This window comes from Monodelphis domestica, chromosome 3, assembly GCF_027887165.1.
Source record: "Monodelphis domestica isolate mMonDom1 chromosome 3, mMonDom1.pri, whole genome shotgun sequence".
NCBI classification, from domain to species: Eukaryota; Metazoa; Chordata; class Mammalia; order Didelphimorphia; family Didelphidae; genus Monodelphis; species Monodelphis domestica.
In genome coordinates this window covers 370,004,633-370,020,393 of record NC_077229.1, presented here as the reverse complement: position 1 = coordinate 370,020,393, position 15,761 = coordinate 370,004,633, and the positions used below count along the sequence as shown (strand labels likewise).

Genomic DNA, 15,761 nt, shown 5'->3' with positions numbered 1-15,761 from the left:
ACTAAGTTAAAGGAAAGTGGAACTTTTCAAATAAAGCTATCATGACCAAGGTGTATAATTGAAAATTTGTTACCTTAAAAAGAACTACATTTCCTTGGAGCCCACTGACTTCCTGTCATTAGGTACTTCCTGTAGACAGAGGATTTTAGTGAGTGGGCAGTCCTCTTGGGCCTCTTTGGCATGATGACATCAAGCTTGGTGACATTGGTAAACTAAGCACAGGGATTTTAAATGGGTTAATCAGCCATCGGCATGTGATCTTTATTTTGTACCCTCTTTATTCCTTGATTTCTAGTGATCATTTAATAAATCCCTTAAAATATAATATTTTATCATTGAGATTTAATTTTAAATTTTACATTGATGGCAACCACTAGTCAGAGAAGAACTTCTCAATTTATTTTTAAAGATAGCCTAGATAAATTTTAAGCCACATTTCTCCTGCCAAGGCTTTTTGCCTACAACACCCACTATCTCAAACTCTGAAAGAACTCCAATCTCTCTTTGGAAATGCTGCCCTTTTCTTTCCCAACTTTTCACCCAATTGCTCTCCCCACCAGCCTGGCTATTTTTAGCAGGGGGATTCTTGGTAAAGAGGAGATAAGCCACTTCTTTCACCCATCTGCTTGAGCCCATGTTCCTCAATTCCTCGCTGCTGCCTCTGATGTTGCTGCTGCTGATACTGCCTATTCCTGCTCTTTGCTCCCAATCCTGAATCCTCCTCATGATCTCTGACCCAAACCCTAATGCTGTTGTTGGTCCTGCTGGGCTGCTGGGAACTGCCAATGTGTCTTTGGAACTCACACATTTGAAGGAGATCTCCAGGCAAGTGGTAAAAACTGGGGTGCATTTTCCTTAGGCAACAATTAGCCTCCCAACTCCCTCTCCACATGGTTGGGGAAACAAACTATTCCCTAGCATATTATCTCAGGGGGAAGGGAAGAAGGAAATTACTCTTCCAAACAGGAAGTAAAATTACAACTGTGGCATCCTCTATGAAAGAGCAGTACCTTGCCGATTTCAAACAGCTACTACCATTAATGAGTGCACTGAATCTTTCACTTATCTTGCCTGAGATTCAGGGGAGAAATTCATCTCCCTACAACTCTTTGCCTTTTGGTCCTGCCCAGTCTCTAAGATTTATCCAGTTTGAGATTCCTCAACCCCATGTTCTCCCTCACTATGGGAAATATCACAGTTCTGACAAAAGGAATCCAAATGGATACAGAAGGAACTTTAAAGAGTCTGGAGGAGAAAATTTTAAACCTTTTCAGACTCCATTATTTTATGAAAGTCTCTGTATTTTATAATATTTTGCTGATTGTTTTGTTTACAATTTGATTTTGTCTTAAGTTCATATATTAATCTGATCAATAATATTCTATTGCACTGAATCATTTTAAGTGTTTTAACTATTAGATCTATTCTATCTTTTATTTTTCATTATATATTTATATGTTTATATATAAATATATTCATATATTTATTATCTGCAGCTTTCATTTAATTTTATATTTATATTATTTTAAAATCTATTATTTTACCCTATAACTATACTGAAATATATTTATATAAATGTATATGTAGTAAAAGCCCATAAATAGCTTTTGTTTTTCCATTTTGCATTTGTTAATTGTCACATATATGATGGGTTGACTCAGCCTGGCTAACAACCTTTGAAAAATTTAATGAGCGAAATATCTTAAATTGATTTGAAGGGGTCTTTAGACATGATTTAAAAAAAATTTCTCAACAAGTCTGACTGATGAGTTTGCCTGCATCTGAGTTATTTGTTACAAGATGTAAAGAGTCTATTTTAGTAGCTGAGGGGAAGCACTATTATAATCCCCACCTCTGCATTTGTAAAAATGTAAATGGATTGGACATAACAGTCTCATACCAAAGGAGCTGGGAAGTTGATCCCAAGGCATGGTATCCCTGGATGGCTCCCAAGAAGGAGGATCTCTTATTTGTAACTCTACTTCTTATTCTACCCCTCCACCAGAATGATCTAGATTCTTGGTGAGGTTTTTAGACCCAACCTCAACAGTACAGAGGTTTGGTTTTTTCTAGACTCCTCTGCCACAGTTTTGTAATGATGGCAGTAATAGACTTTAAAAATATATATATCGCAGCCAACGTTGAAACATTGCTACACCTGAAAAACTTGTGACAAGGAGACATTAGTTTATATACCCATTAGTTTTAAATGTCACATAGCATACTCATGTGAATTCTAATGGTAATGGGATTGTTTGCTATTGTCATTAAATAGGTTATTATAGCTTTGGGGATTTTGATATTTTTTGAATGTGCATTACCTGCTGTATTACTGTTCTTTATAAAAAAAACTGTTACTTCATGAAAATCATTTGTATTCCTAGTAGATTATGGCCAGGTTTGAAGGAGGACATTGATCTTACTTTTGGGGGTGAGAAACCTTTGTATTCTACCTTTCCTTAGCTGACACAGTGTGTTAATGATTGTAATCTCTATATTTTTTTTAAAACTTTTATTATTGTTTTTGCTGGCATGTGCAATATACAATTTCAGTTTCTTTTTTTCTATCCTTTTTGTATTTGAAGCACATGTCACCAGTATTAAGATTTTCTTTAATTTTTTGGTTTTGCAGTAATATAAGTTTAAAATATATTTGCCGTGATGTCAATGCATACCCAAAAAGCTTTAGACTATAAAAATGAAGCCATTGATAGTTAAAAAAAAATTATGGGACTTTGCTTAATGATTCTGTCTGATTCCCATGAGAAGGGAATACAAAAAGAGCCATTTCATAGTGCCAAAGAAGTACAAAGCTACTTGCAATAGTGCCAATAAAGCACAAGATCAAAGAGACCAAACCAATCCTACATGGATTGATGACATTCTGTAAAAAGAGTGCAAGGACTGAAGCATGTGTGAAAGTAAAGGTTGCAGCTGTTTAACATGTGTTTAAAGCAGGTCTTCCTTGTACCACACACTCTATATAAAATACACAACATTGTTTATTCTGGCTCCATCCTGGCTCCCATTTGCTCCTATAATGTATTGTCTTTTCTCTTTTAGAGTACGGTATCTTCCTGTAGTTTTGGCTGCAAATGGGTAAGTGAAATATTATTGCATTTTATCCTACAGATTTTTGGGATAGAAATTACTTTAATTGGGCCCTGATTCAAGAACCTGTTATAAATTTATTTTTCTTTTAGTTAGAATGTTTACACATAAGACTTTGAAAGTCTATGTAATCTCATCCAGAAATTATTTAGTAGGGATTTTTTTTTGATGTTTTTGATTTCTCTTTCCTATTGATTCATATACCTCATAACTCAGCCATGCATCCCTAAGTGATCCCTATGCTTTTCAACGTCCTCTTCAGGAGGGAATGTATAATTATTCTAAAATGCAAAGTTTAAATTCTTTTGGAGAGTAAGGTTAAGAAATATATTCCCTCTCCAAATCCAGAAAGTTAACTGTTTGGAGAAGGCACCATAAAAATGCCTCAATAGATCACACACTGCACCAGAAGATCCAGAGTGAATTTTGGTATATGGTGATTTGAACTGTGTGGGGTTGAATGCATTTGTTTTTGTATGTATAATTTCAAAGTTAATTATGTTTACAAGATCCATTGGAGAAACTAGTCTTCCATGGATCTCAGGGGGAATGTATAATTGAAAATATGATGCCCTAAAAAAGAATTACATTTCTTGGGAGCCCACTGACTTCCTGTCATTCTGTACTTCCTGTAGACAGAGGATATTAGTGATATAAGCCCATCTTCTTTGTCTTTATTATTAGATATGTACTTGGTGTCAATGTAAACCTGTATTTGTAATCTCCAAATATGACTTTCCATTGCCTTTTGGGTTATCCTTAACTTCAATTTTAATAGGTCTATATAATATGCCATGGTTATTCTTTAGCCATTTTAAAAAGGTGGACCTTTGTGATTTGTAGTCATTAAAATAACACTAATTCTCTATAGATAATTGTAAAGATTAAAATTAATATCCAATACTCCAAGTATTATATTTAATAATATTTATTAAATATTTATCTTCAAATATAAGGAAGTAAGGCAGGCAAAAACAAAGAGCCGATCCTCCACCCCCCACAATGGATCCAGAGATAGCACGTGTGGGAGGAAAACAGAAACTCCAACCTCCCCCCATAAGGAGACAGGCAAACAAGAAAAGGAAAAGGGGATTGTGGGAAATGTAGTCTCTAGGGTTCAAGATTCTAAATCAATACATTCCCCTGTGATCATTTGGAAGACCAGTCTCCCCAATGGATCATGAAAACATAACTAACTTATAACTTGAACTAGAGGTATATACAAAGATTTGTTTTAAAAGGGAAATTATAATAATTTGGGGTTGAGGAAAATAAAAGGGAAAAGGAATAAAACCAATAATAGGTACACTGACAAAAAGCCAATTGGGGGCAGTCCCCTTTGGCATAAGAGTGTACATTCAAAACAAAAGCATTTTAAGCCCCCCAGTGTTCAAATTTGCCATATCTCAAAGTTTATTCTGGATTTTCTGGTACAGTATGTGGTATCTTCAGGCATCTTCATGGAACATTCTAAATTCTGGGAGGTAGTCTATTGTTCTAAATTTGGCTCAAATTCAAGTCAACGTTCCCAACAATAACATAGTCCCCTGCTGAGGAAAATAATAATACATTCCCTACCTGAGGAGGAAACAGGAATGCATGTAGTAATTACACAGAGATACATGGTCCAGTCATAAGGCATAAGAATCAAGTATTAATAAACATCAAGGAATCAAAGAAATTAAAATTAAAATTAAAAAAAAAAAACTTCTGAGTCAGATTAAAGAAATATAAAAAGAAAACTTGAAAACATTCTGGGAAGAACGAAAGGGGAAAAAAGTAAAAAAAAATCACAACTCACAAAGATTCTTGTAGTGATCTATGTCCCACAAGTATACAACAATTAGTCACTAACCCAATTTAGGAGTCTGAATTACAGCAAGTTTGTTGTATCATGAGAGAAAATAGAAAAAGTGACTAGATCTTCAGACAAATGGGAAATAGAATTTCCTGGAACTATCCTTTTCTTTGTTTTTTCAGGATAATGGAACCAGAGCAAATGATGTCATATGCTTGATATAGAGTTTGGTACAAGGAAGTCCTACATTTAACACAAGTTAAATAGCTGCAACCTTGAGTCTCACAATGATCGAGTCACTGTGCTTTTTGTGCAGAATGTCATCAATCCCCGTAGGATTGGTTTGTTTTTTTTTCACCTTTTTGTGCTTGTTTGGCACTTTGCAAGTCAAGTTTTGTGCTCCTTTGTGGTCCATTTGTCCTTGGATTAGACATAGTCATTGAGAAAAAGTCTCATAATAGTTAAATAACTACTGGTAGGTTGCCATAATCCAAAGCTTTTTGGGTATGTGTTTTATATTCTAGGTAAATAGATATCTGAGGTTATGTTATTGTAAAAAGTAAAAATAGTTAAATAAAAACATTTTCAATACTAGTGATGTGTTTCAAAGGCAAAAAAATCAGAAAAGAAGGAAAAAATCAAATACTGTATGACATATAGAGAGAAAACAAGTTGTTAAAATTGTGTATATATCACAATTACAGAGGTAAATTATAGGGACTAATTTTCAAAAAATAAGATTCATTTCCTCTTTGACTTACCATGATCTGCAGTGTGAGTGCAAATAAGGCAGATAAAACAATGTGAGTGCAAATGAGGTAGACAAAGCAATAATACATTCAAAAAAATACAAAAAAAAATTGAATAAAGGCACAAAATGTTACAAAAGCCACATCAGGTCGATATAGGTCACTAATACAGATTTTCTTCTATGAGGTAGTACATGTGTTGCCCTACAAGGCAATTTGTGCAAATAAAAGGATCAATCAAATAAAGTACAACAAAATAGTATAAATCCAGCAATAAAGAAATCCAATCACAATCAATAGTCAAATAAAATCAGTGCAAGCAATTTTTCACCATCAATAGAAGATACTTGTTTTACATGGCTACAATGAATCAACAAGTCCCTCTCTCAAATGTTTATGGTTGTTGGTGTAGTTAATAGGATCTGGAATGGTCCATCATAAGCAGGTTCAGTCGACCCAGTACAATTGAAATTCTTTATGTACATGAAGTGAGAAATCAATGGGACCTGCTGGAACAATTCCAAAGTTGTGGAGTTCTTTCAATTTTGTTTGTAATTGTCTGATATATGTAGCAATGGTTGTATCCCCTCCTAACAGTGAGGTATAGACAGGGGTAATTGGTTGTGCCTGAATAGGTGGATGTCCAAATAACATCTCAAATGATAAGATGTGTAAATCATCTCTGAGTCTGTTTCTGAGATAAAATAGGGCCAGAGGTAGAATTTCAGGGCACTTTAAAAGAGTCTCTGTGCATAATTTGCCAATCATGGTTTTAAGTTCTTTATTCATCTGTTCAACTTGGCTGGAGCTCTGTGGATGATGTGGTGTATGCCATTTAGGAGTAATCCCCAGACATGAATAAATTCGAGATAACACCGAATCAGTAAAATGAGTTCTTTTATCTGAATCAATACATGCTGGCAGGCCAAAATGAGGAATAATTTCTTTCAAAAGGATTTTAGCAACAAAAGTCACTGTGGCATGAGCAGTAGGAAATGCTTTGGGTAACCTGGTCAGTTGATCAAACTATGACCAGACAAAATTTATACTGTCCAGCTTTTGGCATAGAGATAAAATCAATTTGTAGGGATCAAATGGTGTGTAAGCAAGAGGACATCCACCAAAGGTTTTTCATTGAAAGGTGTGTTCATTAAATGCCTGGCAGGTAGAACAAGCTGTACACACTTTGGGGGCAATTGCAGTTATTCCAGGTGCTATCTATACTCTTTTAACAAAGTCTACAATACCTTGGGTGCCAAAATGGCCATGTTTATGAATAGAGTGACAAATCTGGTTACAGACAGCTCTAGGGAGTAAGAGTTTGCCATCTGATGATAACACATACTCCATTTATCTGTTTTGCTTTAAATATCTGCTTCCATTTATTCACTTCCTTGTCATTATAAGAAAGGGATAGATCCAAATCATCAGTAATTGTTAGTTGTATAATTAATTGAGGGCCTTCTAAGACTTCCAGTTTTGCTGTGATATCTACTTGGTTATTTCCCCTGGAGACAGGGTCAGTGCCACCTGTATGTACAGAGCAATGAACAACAGTTATAGCTTTGGGAAGCTGGATGGCAGAAAGAAGTTCAGTAATAAGGTGTGCAATGGCAACACATTTTCCGGCTGATGTTAAGAATCACCTCTGAAGCCATAGCATGCCAACAGTTTGATATATACCAAAGGTGTAGCAGGAGTCTATGTAAATTGTGACTTTTTTATCCTTTGCAATGATATAATCATGTTTCAAATCTGTGAGTTCTGTACCCTGTGTGCTTATATTTGAGGGATGGAAGCTGACTAGAGAATATCAAATTCAGTAACTACTGCAGCTCCTGTATAATGCACACTATCCCTCATAAATGAAGAACCATCTGTAAATATTAAATCCATATCATCCAAAGGGCTATCTAATAAATCATTACAAGGTTTATCAACAGTGGATACTAAAGATGTACAATCATGTAAAAGTTCTCTGGAAATTGGTAAATCAGGGAGCAAGGTTGCAGGATTAAGAACTCCACAGCAATTTAGTGTGATATGTTTATTATTTAATAGGGTTATCTCATACCTAGTAATCCTTTGGTCAGTAAATGCCTATGTCCCATGACTTAATAACAATGTCTCGACCTCATGTGGGCACATTATGGTAAGAGGGCATCCCAATACCAGATTAGGAGATTTGATTACAAATAAAGCTGTGGCAGCTACTCCTCTAAGGCATGGTGGTGCTCCAGAAGCTACTGGGACAAGCTGGGCAGAATAATAGGCTACTGGATGTTGAGCAGGTCCCAAAAGTTGAGTTAGAACACCTGAAACTACTCCTTTTTGTTCATGAACATATAAGGTAAATGGTTTATCATAATTTGGTATGCCTAGAGCAGGGGCAGACAGGATAGTTTGTTTTAAATTTGAAAGAACTGTTGGGTGATCTGTTTCCAATTTAAGTGGTTTAGGCACTGAGTTTTTTTGTGACTTCTATTAGGGTCTTAGTGATTTCCCCATAGCAAGGGATTCACTGCTGACAAAATCCTGTTGCTCCAAGAATAGCTCTCAATTGCTTTTTAGTGGTAGAAGTGGTTAACTTTTGGATAATTTCAATATACTTGAGAGAAATTAAATGGGATCCAGCAGTTAAAATAAAGCCTAAATATTGTACCTTGGGGAGACACCACTGAACTTTGTCCTTGGAGACTGTGTGGCCTCTCTTATGTAGCTCTAAGAGGATGTGTTTTCTATCCACTTGGCATGTTTCGCCATTTCTTGAGGCCAAGAGTAAATCATCCATATCCTGAATTAAATAACTGTATTTCAATTTTATGGCATCTGTATCAGCAGTTAAGAATTGCATGAACAGAGTAGAGCTGTCCACGAAGCCTTGGGGCAGATGAGTCCAGGTCCCCCAGGAGCGCTTCCAGATGTAAGCAAAGATGTGCCTGGAGTTCTCATGTATGGGTATAGAGAAGAAAGCTGAGCACAAGTCTACTACTGTTAAGTATGTAGCTGTGCTACAAATAGAAGAAATAACAGTATTTATGTTTGAAACTACAGTGTGTCTCTTTATAACATGATTCTTCACAGCTCTCAAATCCTAGACAAAGAGATAGAGATGCTTGCCATCAGGCCCCAATTTTGGCCTTTTAACAGACAGGATGGGCATATTGTATTTAGATTTATAGGGGATTATGATACCTTGGTCAATAAGGGAATTTATTACTGGTGTAATGCCATCAATTGCCTCCTTCAAAAGAGGGTACTGAGGAATGGAAGGAGGTGAGCTAGATTTTGTTTGAATTTGGACAGGGACAGCTGATTTAAGTAGACCAACATCAGAAGATTCCAGTGTCATAGAGCCATCTGGAGAGCAATTTATTGTGGCACTAACCTTTCACAAAAGGTCTCTCCCCAGCAAATTTATAGGGGATCCAGGCATTAAGAGAAAAGGGTGTTCCACATGAAAGGGTCCTATGGACACTATTCTAGGGGAAAGCTTGAGAACCTTTAGGAGTGTCCCTAATTCCCCTCTGACATTAACTGAGTCAATGGAACTGCAATACGAATCAGGTGTATTCTTCAGTACAGACTGGGAAGCTCTGTTGTACAAAAGACAATCATAATAGGTGTTTCTGATCTTTAATGTTACATGAGGCTCATTAGTATGGGGGGAGCCTTGGATAGGGACAACGGGCAGTAAGATGTCAGGGTCTGGAAAATCAAAGGTTGTATCCTCTGATTCCTGTGCCCCAACCCCCCCCCCCCCATATACCATCATAATCTTTGGGTAGTACCTTGGGCTCCTCCTGAAGGGCAGTAGCTCCCTGGGTGGTTCCTGGTCAAGCTCCACTCAAAATATACTGTTGTGGGGTCATTTGGTATTAGTTGTCAGCTGCCTGATTTATGTCCCTAGGATTATTATCATTCCTAAAATTATGATTCCTAAAATCAAATTATAATTATCAGTCCTGTAGTTGTTTCTATAAGAATTTTTCCAGTTGGTATACTTCATCATTACCTGGGAAAAATTCCTATAGTTCATCATTATGTGGCCCTTCTTATGGCAGAATTGGCAGGTAAGGGACTGAGAGTTAGGTTCTTGGAGAAGGACTAGCACCATTGTTGGATCACCATACCCTTTGTTTTGTTTACCAATCTTATCTCCAATAATTTGATTTGTTTTCTCAAGGTTTCTATGACATTATTAGCTTCTTCCTGTTTTTCCTTTGGGCCTTTAAACACATAAGAAACAATGTTTCTCAACTCTTTAAGGTCCATCTGAGGCCACTGTAATAAATGCATCTTAAAATAATGTTGGACCACCCTGCAAAAGTTGTTGACAAAATGTCTCTTTATTTTCAACAAAGATGTTAAATCTTTGTCTTTAGAAATATCAAGGTCTAGATATCAACCCCCAAGCTTAATGAGCTTATCTATGAATTATGAGGGTGTCTCATCATCAGATTGTCTAAGGCTTTCAAATTTTGACTATGCTTCTATATTCTCAGAGCATTCTCACATAGGTGTTATAATGGTATCACTACCACAATGTAACTGCAACTGGTTCACAGTACTGTTATAATCCCATGCAGGATCCTGAGCTAGCCAGTGTGCTGCACCATTCCCCAGGACCTTGTTAACATGAGAGATTATTTTATTTTTCTCATGTTCAATTAGAAAAACATTGAGCAAATTCTCAACATCCTGATAGGACAGGTCATATTGATAAAAAATATCAGCCATCTTCTTGGTCACAACCAAAGGTTCACATTCAAATGAAGGTACATTGTGTTTCATTTCTCTAATTTCGTGGGGACTAAAAGGAATATGTTGTTTTAGTGTCACCACATTCCCATTGAGTCCTACTTGGGGCACTTACTTAAGGAGAAAAGAAATTCATAGTAGTCATCTGATGTCTGTGATTCCTAAGAAGTTGACTGTGGGGATGCTGAGGTAACATGTATAGGGACAGGTATGAACAAGATTTCTTTGGAGTTGGGGCTGGTCATGCAGTGGGAGAAAAGGCAGGAGAGGTTGGGGGGTTAGAAGAAGGATTGGGGAGGTAATATCAACCAGGAGTTGCAGACCTTGAGAGAGATGTTGCAGAGTAAGAGAGAGAAGATCTGCACCTTATGTATATGAGAGGGGTGTCTCATCTCCATTTTGGGAGAAAAAGGACAGTCCTCTATTTGTGTTTCAGGAAGAGGATCACAAAAATTAGACTTGTTTTGGATGGGATCAGTATTTTTCATTAGGTCATGTAAATGTTTGAAATTTTTTTATTGAATTTTCCTGTCAGCCTGCATTTCTGCTTTAATCTTTCAAATAGAGGCATCTTTTGTCTTGAGAATGAGGATCAGAAAAATTAAATGTCCTAGGAGTACAAGGAGGAGGAGGGAATTTGGAATTTTACATACTTCTAATTGGGTAAAAAAGCAAAAGGCTTTCATGGGTAGTCTCATTTATGCTCCTTAGCATTTTAATCAAAAAAGGGAAAAAATTTATGTATATTTTTTTAAAATTATTGTTATTAAAAGGGGCAGGGGTAGAAGGTGAGGGCATTTAGCTTATTTTATTTTATTTTTTATGGTTTTATTTGATTTCTATTTTAAAAAAGAAAAAAGGGGGAAATTGTTTTTTAATTATTTATTTATTGTTGCCATCTAGTGGCATAAAAAAAACCACTGTAGCTAAGCAGGAAAAGGGAAAAAATAAAAGAGAAGAAAGAGAAAAAGAAAAGGAAGAAGAAAAGAGAGAAGAAAAAAAGGTAGGAAAAAAACAGTGCTCAGTATTGACCTCTAGTGACCAAGAGTTAACACTATGACTGGGAGGGGTTAGGGGCATGGTTAGGGGTGGTTTTTCAGGGTAAGGGGTATGGTTAGGGACTTCCAGAAACCAAAATAGAGGATATAACTACAAAATCCACCAGAGACCAAGAGATGGAAGTAAAGCAAATTTCGTAAAGCAAGGAGGGGTAGGAGTTAAGCTGTGGTGGTTTAAAGAGGACTAGGACCCTCCCAGTCAAGGCAAAGAGTCTGGTGGAGCCTAGGGGGCAATCAGCTGTACAGCAAGGAAAGGAGCTTCCCTTCTGGCTGGCTGGGGAAATGGAAGCTTATACTCACCAGCTGGATTGGGGATCAGGGCAGTAGAAGCAATAGAAGCAGCAGCAATGTGGGGGCATGGGCCAGGCTGGAACTAGCTCTGGCTAAAAAAAACAAACAAACAAACAACAAAACTCAACAGCAGGTTTGGGTCATGGATAGAAACCAAGCCAGGTGTGACTAGGCTTCAGCAGCTGCAGAACACAGTAGCAGCACTGGGGTGGGCCTAGGGTGCTGTGGCTGAGGTAGTAGTTTGAGGCAGAGGGAGAGGAATGGGCCTGCTGCTTAGTTTGGGTTTGGCCAAGCTGAGGGCTGGAATGGTCAATCAGGCTGATTGGGCTGCTCTACAGGCTGTGGGCGGGGAGTGGATTTTCTACCAAGTCCCCTAAATTAAGGCAGCTGGGCCAGTAGGAGAGCTGTAGGCTGGCCTGGGTGTAAAAATACTTACAGCTGCCAGAGGCTAGGAAGGCAGAAGGAGAGCTAAAGGAGTGAGCCACAGCTGGGTGGCTGGAGAGGGGGTTTGAAAATTCCTAGCAGAAAAGCAGTTTTGATTGCAAACCAGTAGCAGTTTTAAACCACTGGGTTACTCGGCTGTAACCAGGCTGCTGGCTTTAAAGAAAAGGAAAAAGAAAAGCTGAGTTCTAGAATTACTTCATAGTCTGCCAAAAATGTAAAGATTAAAACTAATATCCAATACTCCACATATTATACTTAATAATATTTATTAAATATTTATCTTGAAGCATAAGGAAGTAAGGCTAGCAAAAACCAAGAGCCACTCCTCCCTCCTCCACCATGAATCCAGAGAGAGCAAGTGTGGGTGGAAACAAAACTCCAAACTCCCCCCATACAAGGAGACACATAAAGAGGAAAAGGAAAAGGGGATTGTGGGAAATGTAGTCTATAGGGTTCAAGATTCTAAATCAATACAATAATACAACCTGTTCTCACCTCTAACAATTTACTTCTGGACTCAACTAGCTGTCTATTTTCAGCATTTGCACTGCAACAGAAATAAATAGGCTCTTTAGTTTCAACAATGCTGCTGATCATTAATCAAGAGGCATTTATTATATTTATTAAGTGCCAGAGAAAAAACCTACAAGACATCAGTACCTGCCCTCAAGAAACTCGAATAAGTGAGACAATAAGCAAAGAAAAACATAACATATACAAAAGTATACAAAAGACAAATGGGAAAACTTTAGAATTAATAACTTCCTATACAAAGAATGTTTCCTGTAGAAGATAGGATTTTAGGTGGGATGTAAAGGAAACCAGGGAATCCAGGAGATGGAGATAAGGAAGGAGAACATTCCAAGCATGAGGGACAGCCAGAAAAAGAAAATATTTAGAGCTGAGTGATGGAGTTTTGTGTTCATGGAACAACATAGAAACTAACTAGTATCATTGGATCAAGAAGTAGATGAAGAAGAGTAAGATGTAAGAAGACTAAAAAGGTTGGGGGCAGGTAGGTTATGAAGAATTTTAAATGCCAAAGTGTTGTTTTTTTTTTTTATTTGATCCTAGCGGGGATAGGGAGCAACTAGAGTTTCTTAAACTAGAAAGTGACACAATCAGACCTGTGCTTTATGAGAAATCACATTGGTACTGAATGTAGGATGAATTAGATTGTTGAATGAAGACTCATGGTCAGGTTATTACAGTAATTTAAGCATAAGGTTATTAAACCATACACAAGGGTTGGAGCATTATCAGAAGAGAAAACAGGTATGTGAGAGTTATTAGAAAGACTAAATTGTCAGGTCTTGGCAATAGATTGAAAATGGAGGGAGGGAGAAATAGAAGGGACTTGAAGGTGTTCCCTAGGTGACAAACTCCCAGAAGCATGGTGACTTTGTGGCCTGGTCCATGGAGGACAAGCCTGTGGGGTGCCTGATGGGCATCAGGGAAGTGTTGGGCAGGAAACTTGAGGCCAAAGGTTTGACAAGACCTTATTGATCCTGGGTGAGTTCCTGGTGCTGAAAAAAGACAAAGACCTCTTCTGGGAATGGTTCAAAGGCCCCTGGGGGGTCAATGCCAAGCAGTTTCCAGATTGCTTTGGCTGCCTTCAAGAATGGTGTGATGCCTTCTTATGATTCCAGTGCCTTGTTCCCAAGATGGGTCTGCCCAGTTAGCATCCCCAAGTGGGAAATCCTATCCCTCTATCTCTACCTCCCAACAAAGGAAATATTTTCCTGCTGTCTCCACAGGGACATTTTCCCCACTCCACCTTCCTTTTGATTTGAGCCTCCCATTCCCTCCTCAGCATGCCACTTGTCCTGTAAAGTTCAGTGGTGTTCATTACTAGATTTCCTGGGTGGGTCTTGGAGTGGCTTCCCCACTTGCTTAACCCCGCCTTTTCTGGTCTTTTATGCCATTTGGATAACTTTGGTTGAAGGATATTCACTGCCATTGTAAAGAATTTTTTTAAAACCAATAAAGTCAGCAATCTTAAAAACAATCCTCAACACTAATAAGGAATTTGGGGAGAAAAGGAGACATTAAATGGAATGATAATTTAGTTTCAGACATATTGAGTTTAAAATGTAAGCTGAAAATCTAGTTCAAGATGCTTGAAAGACAATTGGAGAAGCAAGCCTAGAGACCAGGAGAAAAAATAGAGAAGGACAGGAAAATTTGAGTATTGTTAGCTCAGGATGTATTGAGTTAGTATGGTGGAATAAGAAGTAGTATTTTTATTTTAGCTACTCCATAACAATATAGAAAGTTTTCCACACCAAATTCTGATCTTGAAATGTATAGAAAAACAGCACAGTGGGAAATACTTTTCCTTTCCAGAGAAGCTGAGGAAGATAGAGAAGTATTGAGATACTCAAGCAGGACTGACCAAGGGCACAGTACAGAGCAGCACATCCTGGATCCCACACTGAGCTATAAAAGCAGCAGAAGGATATAAACAGTCAGAAACTCAGCTCAAACATTCTCACCTACACCACCAAAAGAGACCATAGCCTAACTCTAGAATAAAGATCAAAATCAAAAAAGTAGAGAAGAATGAGGAAACAAGGAAAAAAAAACTTGACTACAAAAGGTACTATGTTGAAAGAAAAACTCAAGATAAGAAAGAAAATGACTTGAAAACACCAAATGAAACCTCAGAAATGCAGATTAGATACCAGAAAAGTAAAAGTGATTAAAAAGAAACAAAATAATGATTAAAATAAGAGTGACTGAAGGAAAATGGAAAAAAAAATTAGGGCTATTCGGATTTTGCTTGGGTGATACATATGAATTGCATAAATTTTAAAGAAAGAGAAGTTACTAAATGATTGAGATAGAGAGAAACCCTGGAAGCATCTGTTGGAGCAAGGGATATTTCAGCTCATTTGCCTTCATTAGTGAGATAAAAGGAATGAATGATGGTACAAACATTACTGGAAAGGATTATCATGGAGCCTATATTATCAGGAAGGTGCCAGATCTTAGTGACTACTATAAGGAAGGAGTGGGAGAGGAAAAGACTTAAGATGAAGGCAAATTTATTAAGTATGGAATAGGCATTCCAGAGAGCATGATGGAAGTGGTGGGTAGTATTTCATTGGAACTTAGGGGTGAGAAGGTTGGTGGGAGGAAGAAGTGGTGAGGGTTTAGATGAATTACAGGGGTTCAGATCAAGAGGATGTGTAGAGTATAACCAAATGTATGTATGTTAATAACTTCCCAGAGGATTCTGGAATTCAGGCCAGAGACAAATGCAGCATGACATGGAAGACATACAGTCAGATGAAAGGTGCTAGTGAGAGGGGAGGGCCTCTTTTACATCTTCTCTTCTCCCTAAAGCCTAGAGATAAAGCAAGAGCTGTAGTAAGAGATCAAAATCTCATTCACTATTAATTTCTTTTCTCATGTGGAAGGCATAGTGAGAAATATAAGCCTAATGGTCAGAGTGAAGAATATGAAACTGATGAGTGAAATAGGTGGTAGAAATTGTCTTGTTCTTTTACAGATGAAAGTCAAGCCCCAGATTTGGACTGCACTGCC

At 37.5% G+C, this 15,761-nt stretch overlaps 1 pseudogene; it reads left to right on the top strand.

Moving 5' to 3' along the window:
- Positions 1–724: 724 nt before the first annotated feature.
- On the top strand, positions 725–13,855 carry LOC100617520 (barrier-to-autointegration factor-like; annotated as a pseudogene).
- Positions 13,856–15,761: the final 1,906 nt, after the last annotated feature.